Source organism: Arachis stenosperma, chromosome 9 (assembly GCF_014773155.1).
Source record: "Arachis stenosperma cultivar V10309 chromosome 9, arast.V10309.gnm1.PFL2, whole genome shotgun sequence".
Taxonomy (NCBI): domain Eukaryota; kingdom Viridiplantae; phylum Streptophyta; class Magnoliopsida; order Fabales; family Fabaceae; genus Arachis; species Arachis stenosperma.
The window spans coordinates 47,910,845-47,919,516 of record NC_080385.1 but is presented as its reverse complement, the minus strand read 5'-3'; the positions used below and the strand labels follow the sequence as shown (position 1 = coordinate 47,919,516).

General features: G+C 38.1%; 1 non-coding gene across 1 annotated transcript; it reads left to right on the top strand.

Moving 5' to 3' along the window:
* Positions 1-245: 245 nt before the first annotated feature.
* On the top strand, positions 246-353 carry LOC130952879 (small nucleolar RNA R71). Its single transcript, XR_009075054.1, has one exon. It is a non-coding gene; the product is annotated as a small nucleolar RNA R71 (small nucleolar RNA).
* The last annotated feature ends 8,319 nt before the right edge of the window (positions 354-8,672 follow it).

The window sequence follows — 8,672 nt, the reverse complement described above, 5'->3', positions numbered from 1 at the left end:
GTCATTTCACAGATGCTTCGATTTAGAGCAGCAGTTTCTATACCAGAAGATACTTCTGCAATGGCCCTTGAACGGCCTTGCTTCTGTCTGTGGTTCCGAGTAGATTCAGCTAAATCACTGATCAATTGCCAAGCTTCATCAGTGGTCTTGTACTTCTTCATAGACCCATTGCTGGCACTTTCCAATGTGGTCTTATCTTGGGGCCTCATACCTTGTGCGACATAGCTGAGTAGCATGATCTTGTCAATCATGTGGTGGGGGCATGCTTCCAGAAGATTATTGAAGCGCTCCCAGTATTCAAAGAGAGTATCATTGTCATCCTGAACAATTGTAGAGATATCCTTCCTCAGTTTATCAGTAACTTCAGATGGGAAGAATTTCTCCAGGAACTCCTTTCTGAGTGTATCCCAGTTGGATACGTTTGCTAGAGGTTGAGTGTAGTACCACTCTCTTGCTTTTCCCTCAAGAGAGAACGGAAAAGCTTTCAGCAGAATTGAAGTTTCATCAGCGCCATCACGCCTGACAGTAGAACAGGCTGCCTGGAAATCTCTCATGTGCTTGATAGGCTCTTGAGCAGGTAAGCCATGAAACTTCGGCATCAAATTTAGCAGTGCGGTCTTTATTTCAAAATCCATAGCTACCGCTGGATGATGCGCTTGAAACGGTTGCAGTGTAAAATCAGGAGCTCCTTCTTCATGAATGGTAATCCTTCTAGCTGCCATATTTTCTGCACGTAAAACAACTGAATCAGTAGAACGGGGGCTGGTTTCTTCCTCAGATTCACTTTCAGATCCGCCCTCAGAGCGGACTAACCTACGCTGTTCTCGCCTTATTCGTGAAATTGTTCTTTCAATTTCAGGATCGAATATTAGCAAGCGCGGATCAGGAGGTGAACGTGTCATTTGACGGAAGAAATACGCAGCTCATAGTAGCAAAATTAAATAAAATGCAAATAAATAAATTCTAATTAATAAAATAAGCACTCTATTGCAACTCCCCGGCAACGGTGCCAAAAATTGATGGAGATGCAGAAGCTGGTGAATTAAAAATTTATTAAAATAGTTACGTTGCAAGTATAGTTCTTAACTCACCGAGAATCTGTCTATCAATTTAGAAATGTGTCACAGAAAGTTTAAATTAAAATTACTGGGAGTTTAAGTCCCAGGTCATCTCCCAACGAGTTGCAGAAAAGTGTGCTGTTTTATTAATCAGATATTCCAAAAAGAGTTGAGCTAAATAAATTGGGATTTAATTTGAGGAAATTTAAATAATAAAATAAAAGGCCTTGACTGGGAATTGATTCGTTAGAATCTCTATCATTGATGGTGTGATTGTAAGATTAATTTATAATTAATAGTTGTTCTGTTTGGTTATCCCTTACTAGGTAAGAGAAAGTCAAACAAGTGGAAATGCCAGATCTGTTCACAAGTTGCAACCCACTTAGTTTAAAGGGATTGGCGTCAGTGACAGGATAGCAATCCAACATTTAACCCAATTACAAATTTTTCTTTCAATCTTTCCAACTCAAGAGTTCCTTTTAATCAACTCCCCATCAAGTAATGAAACTACTCACGCATTGTAAATAAAGAATCCATGGCACATGAAAGGGAATTAAAAGAAGACATGATTATTGGAATGGAAATTAACTTGGAAAGAAATAATCCTTGCATTAATTAATCATAAAAATATCTGAATGACAAAATTGAACATAACAAAAAACATGGAAGAATAAAACCAAGTGAAGAGAACAAACTGGAATGATGAAGTCATGATGAGGAAATAACTCTTCTCAATGTTCCAATGCTAAGATCAATTAAAAATTAGAATTCTAAAAACTAGAGAGAAAAACCTAAGAGAGTGAAAAACTAGATCTAAACTACTCAATGAATGTCTCTTGTTTCTGCATATTCTCTGACTCTAGTCTGCTGTTCCGGGCCAAAAACTGGGCCAAAGTCGCTGGTTTCAGATTCTGCAGTTTATGCAGATCGCGCATGTCACGCGATCACGTCGTCCATGCGGCCGCGTCACTGCGATTTGCGCTCCTTCGCGCAGTCGCGTGAGCCATGCGACCGCGTCACTTTTCGCTGGTTATCTCCTCAAATTCTTGTGTTCCTTTCATTTTTGCTAGCTTCCTCTCCAATCTCCGTCTCATTCATGCCCTATGAAGCCTGAAACACTTGACACACAGATTACGGCATCGAATGGAATAAAGGAGAATTGAAATTAAATAATTAAAGTCTCTAGGAAGTAATTTTCAAACATGTAATAAATTCATGAAGGAAATCTAAATGCATGCTAAATTGATGAATAAGTGGGTAAGGATCACGACAAAACCACACAATTAAACACAATATAAACTATAAAATAGTGGTTTATCAAGAGGGCTCCTGTGAGATATGAAGAAGAAGAGGAAGAAGAATGAAGATAGAAGAAAGAGAAGAAGAATTCGAATAAAGAGAGGAGAATAATTAGAAGTAGAAAAGATAAACAAGAATTAAAATATTTTTGTTTTTGTTTTATTTATTTATGTAATTCGAAATTAAAGGTTAATGAATTAAAAAGATTTGAAAATTAAATAATGAATTTTCAAAAATAGAAGAGAGAGATAGAAGAGAATTTTCAAAAATAGGAGAGAGAAGAATTAGTTAGGAAGTTTTGAAAAAGAAGAGAGAGAAAACAAGTAATTAATTAAGAAAGATTTGAAAATAAGATAAGCTAGAAGATTAGAAAAGAATTGAATTTAAAATTTGAATTTTGAATTTTGAATTTTGAAGTTTTAATTTTATATTTTAAATTTTGAAATTTTAAATTTAAAACAAGATAAGATAAAGTATTGAAAAGGATTTGAAATTTGAAATTTAAATTTTGAAAATTGAAATTGAATTTTAAATTTTTAATTTGAAATAAGATAAGATAAGATTTTTGAATTTTAAAGAAGGGTAAAAAGATAAGATAAGATTTTGAAAAAGATATGAATTTTGAAAATGTTTGAATTTTGAAATTTAAAACTAAGATAAGATAAGATATTGATTTTAAAATTAAAATTTGAAAATTTTGTTGATGATTTTCGAAAATTGAATTAAAGATAAGAAAGGATATTATATTTTTTTATTTTTGAATTTAATGAAGAAAGAGAAAACCAACAAAAAGACACCAAACTTAAAATTTTTACATATAAAGACACTACTATGCGAAAATTTTAAAGAAAAACACAAAGAGACACCAAACCTAGAAATTTTAAGATCAAAACAAGAAGAAAAACAAGAACACTTTGAAGATCAAGAAGAACACCAAGAACAAAACTCAAAGAATTCAAAGAAAACAATAACATGCAAAGGACACTGATGAGCGGATAATTTGTATACTTTTTGGCATTGTTTTTAGTATGTTTTTAGTATCTTTTAGTTAGTTTTTAGTATATTTTTATTAATTTTTAATTAAAATTCACTTTTCTGGACTTTACTATGAGTTTGTGTGTTTTTCTGTGATTTCAGGTATTTTCTGACTGAAATTGAAGGTTCTGAGCAAAAATCTGCTCCAGAGACTGAAAAGGACTGCAGATGCTGTTGGATTCTGACCTCCCTGCACTCGAAGTGGATTTTCTGGAGCTACAGAAGCCCAATTGGCGCGCTCTCAACGGTGTTGGAAAGTAGACATCCAGGGCTTTCCAGCAATATATAATAGTCCATACTTTGTCCAAGATTTGATGGCCCAAACCCGCGTTGCAATCCGGCCTCAGAAATTCCAGCGTTAAACGCCGGAACTGGATTAAAAGTTGGAGTTAAACGCCCAAACTGGCATGGGGACTGGCGTTTAACTCCAGAAAAGGTTTCTACACGAATTTCCTTGATTGCTCAGCCCAAGCACACACCAAGTGGGCCCGGAAGTGGATTTTTCTGTCATTTACTCATTTCTGAAAACCTTAGGATACTAGTTTACTACATATAGGACCTTTTTACATTGTAATCAGTACCGAATACTACTCTAAGACATTGTACACGTTTCTTCCACAGTATGAGTCTCTAAACCCCATGGTTGGGGGTGAGGAGCTCTGCTGTGTCTTGATGGATTAATGCAATTACTACTGTTTCTTATTCAATCATGCTTGCTTCCATTCTAAGATAACACTTGTTCTTAATCCGGATGAATGTGATGATCCGTGACAATCATCATCATTCTCAACCATGAACACGTGCCTGACAAGCACCTCTGTTCTATCTTAGATTGAGTAGTTATCTCTTGGATTCTTCGGAGTCTTCGTGGTATAGGCAGGACCTGATGGCAGCATTCAAGAGAATCCGGAAGGTCTAAACCTTGTCTGTGGGATTCTGAGTAGGATTCAATGATTGAATGACTGTGACGTGCTTCAAACCTGTAATCTACTGGGCGTTAGTGACAGACGCAAAAGAGTGATTCTATTCCGGTAGAGGAGGGAACCAAACCGGTGATTGGCGGCACTGTGACAGAGTGCTCTGCATTAGCTTTCACTGCGCGGATGGGAGGTAGCTGCTGACAACAGTGAGACCCTACACGAGCTTGCCATGGAAGGAGACATGCGTGTTTGATGAAGAAGACAGTAGGAAAGCAGAGATTCGGAAGATGGAGCATCTCCAAACCTCAACCCATTCTCCATTACTGCAGTACAAGTAACTATTACATGTTCTTTTGCTTCTTACAATCAATCCTGATACTTTCTAATCTCCTAACTAAGATTTACAAGATAATCATAGCTTGCTTCAAGCCGACAATCTCCGTGGGATCGACCCTTGCTCACGCAAGGTATTACTTGGACGACCCAGTGCACTTGCTGGTTAGTTGTGCGGGATTGCAAAAGTGTTATTGCAATTTCGTGCACCAAGTTTTTGGCGCCGTTGCCGGGGATTGTTCGAGTTTGGACAACTAACGGTTCATTTTGTTGCTTAGATTAGGACTGTTTTCTTTTTGGTGGTTTAGAGTCTTTTAGTTGAGTCTAGTTCATATTCTAAGTTTGGTGTCAATTGCATGCTTTTTGTTTTTCTTTTAAATTTTCGAAATTTTCTTGTTCTTAGTCCCTTTTTGATTCTTAAAAGTTCTAAGTTTGGTGTCCTCTTTGTGTTTTTCTCTCTAAAATTTTCGAAAAAAAAATTGTGTTTGATCTTCTAAAATTTTAAGTTTGGTGTCTTTTTGTGTTTTTCTCTTTCCTCTTTTTTAAAAATCAAATCTTTTTCATAAAAATTTTTCAATCATATCTTCTTAATTGCTATCTTCAAAATCTTTTTCCTTACTAATTGATTCAGTTCTCAACTTGCTCTGATCTTATTTTATTTTTTATTTTCGAAATTTTATTTTATTTCCCTTTTAATTTTCGAAATTTTTATTTTAAATTTCTTTTTATTTTAATTTTTTTTTTTCGGTTATTTCAAAATAAAAATAAAAATAAACAAAATTCATCTCTTTGCAATTATTCTCATTTCCCTTTTGTCTATTATGGACTCAAGTGGAATTAACCAGTCCAAAAGGACTCTGGGGTCCTATGCCAACCCCAGTACAGCTGCATATGGGAGTAGCATCTGTATACCTCCCATCAAAGCAAGCAGCTTTGAGCTAAACCCTCAACTCATTATCATAGTGCAGCAAAATTGCCAGTATTCCGGTCTTCCAGAGGAAGAACCTACTGAGTTTCTGGCACAGTTCTTACAAATTGCTGACACAATACATGATAAAGAGGTAGATCAGGATGTCTACAGACTGTTACTGTTTCCATTTGCTGTAAAAGATCAAGCAAAAAGGTGGTTAAATAACCAACCTACAGCAAGCATAAAGACATGGAAACAGTTATCAGAAAAATTCCTGAATCATTTTTACCCTCCAAAAAGGATGACACAGCTAAGGCTGGACATCCAAGGCTTTAAACAAGAGGATAATGAATCTCTTTATGATGCCTGGGAGAGGTATAGAGGTATGCTAAGAAAATGTCCCTCTGAAATGTTTTCAGAGTGGGTACAGTTAGACATTTTCTACTATGGGCTTACAGAAAAAGCTCAGATGTCTTTAGACCACTCAGCTGGTGGATCTATACACATGAGAAAGACAATTGAAGAAGCTCAAGAGCTTATAGACACTGTTGCTAGAAACCAATACTTGTATTCTAGCAATGAGTTTGTTCCAAAGGAGGAGGCCATGGCATTAGTCACTGATCCTAATCCTCAGGAACAGATGAATGAGCTCAATCAACAATTGCTCCTGATGACAGAACAGTTAGCAGAATTTAAAGAAATGCTCCATGATACTAAGGTTGCTAACAAGAGCATAGAACTGCAGTTGAATCAAGCAAAACAGCAAATATCTAAACAAATAACAGAAGAATGTCAAGCAGTTCAACTGAGGAGTGGGAAAACACTGAAAGCCACTGCTCAAAAGAGCAAGAAGTCAATTAAGGAACAGTTGACAGAGGATGACCAAGCCACTGTTCAAAATCCCTCTGAGGACATTGAGAGCCCAGAGAGGAATATTGGCGTTCAAACGCCAGAAAGGGAAGGGAACTTGGCGTTAAACGCCCATTCCTTGCCCAGTTCTGGCGTTCAAACGCCAGAAAAGGGGGAAAAGCTGGCGTTTAACGCCCAAATTCCTCCCAATCCTGGCGTTCAAACGCCCAAGGAGAATCAGGCACCTGAGGGTCCTGATGATTACTCCCCTAACAAGGCTTCTTCAACCATTTCTGTAAGGAATAAACCTGCAGCATCTAAGGTTGAAGAATATCAAGCCAAGATGCCTTATCCTCAGAAACTCCGCAAAGCGGAACAGGATAAGCAATTTGCCCGCTTTGCAGACTATTTAAGGACTCTTGAAATAAAGATTCCTTTTGCAGAGGCACTTGAGCAAATACCTTCTTATGCTAAGTTCATGAAAGAGATCTTAAGTCATAAGAAGGATTGGAGAGAAACTGAAAAAGTGTTTCTCACTGAAGAATGCAGTGCAGTCATTCTAAAAAGCTTACCAGAAAAGCTTCAAGATCCTGGAAGCTTTCTGATACCATGCACATTGGAAGGCACTTACACCAGGGTGGCCTTATGTGATCTTGGAGCAAGTATTAATTTAATACCTGCATCCACTATCAGAAAGCTTGGGTTGATTGGAGAAGTCAAACCAACCAGGATATGCCTCCAACTTGCTGATGGTTCCATTAAACACCCATCAGGCATAATAGAGGACATGATTGTCAAGGTTGGACCATTTGCCTTTCCAACTGACTTTGTGGTGCTAGAAATGGAGGAGCACAAGAGTGCAACTCTCATTCTAGGAAGACCTTTCCTAGCAACTGGACGAACTCTCATTGATGTACAAAAGGGAGAAGTAACCTTGAGAGTCAATGAGGATGAGTTCAAGTTGAATGCTGTAAAAGCAATGCAGCATCCAGACACACCAGAGGACTGCATGGGCGCTGACATTATTGACTCTCTGGTAGAAGAGATCAATATGGCTGAAAGCCTAGAATCAGAGCTTGAGGACATCTTTAAAGATGCTCAAACTGATCAGGAAGCGCCAGAGGAGGCAATGGAATTTTCGAAAATTCCTCAGGAGGAAGATAAGCCTCCTAAGCCTGAACTCAAACCATTACCATCATCCCTGAAATATGCATTTCTGGGAGAGGGTGACACTTTTCCAGTGATTATAAGCTCTGCCTTAAATTCACAGGAAGAGGAAGCACTAATTAAAGTGCTAAGGACACACAAGACAGCTCTTGGGTGGTCCATAAGTGATCTTAAGGGCATTAGCCCAGCCAGATGCATGCACAAGATCCTATTAGAGGATAATGCCAAACCAGTGGTTCAACCACAAAGGAGGCTAAATCCTGCCATGAAGGAGGTGGTGCAGAAAGAGGTCACTAAATTACTGGAGGCTGGGATTATTTATCCTATTTCTGATAGCCCCTGGGTGAGCCCTGTCCAAGTTGTTCCCAAAAAGGGAGGCATGACAGTGGTTCATAATGAAAAAAATGAACTGGTTCCTACAAGGACAGTCACAGGGTGGCGCATGTGTATTGACTACAGAAGACTCAATACAGCCACCAGAAAGGATCATTTTCCTTTACCATTCATAGACCAAATGCTAGAAAGACTAGCTGGTCATGATTACTACTGCTTTTTGGATGGCTATTCAGGCTACAACCAAATTGCAGTAGACCCTCAGGACCAAGAGAAAACAGCATTCACCTGCCCTTCAGGCGTGTTTGCCTACAGGAGAATGCCTTTTGGTCTGTGCAATGCACCTGCAACCTTTCAGAGGTGCATGCTCTCTATCTTCTCAGATATGGTAGAGAAATTTCTGGAAGTCTTCATGGATGACTTTTCAGTATATGGAGACTCATTTGGCTCCTGTCTTAACCACTTATCACTTGTCCTGAAAAGATGCCAAGAGACTAACCTGGTTTTAAACTGGGAGAAATGTCACTTTATGGTGACTGAAGGAATTGTCCTTGGGCACAAAATTTCAAGCAGGGGAATAGAGGTGGATAAGGCAAAGGTAGAGGTAATTGAAAAATTACCACCACCTGCCAATGTTAAGGCAATCAGAAGCTTTCTGGGGCATGCAGGATTCTACAGAAGGTTTATTAAGGATTTTTCGAAAATTGCTAAACCTCTGAGTAACCTGTTAGCTGCTGACACACCATTTGTGTTTGATACACAGTGTCT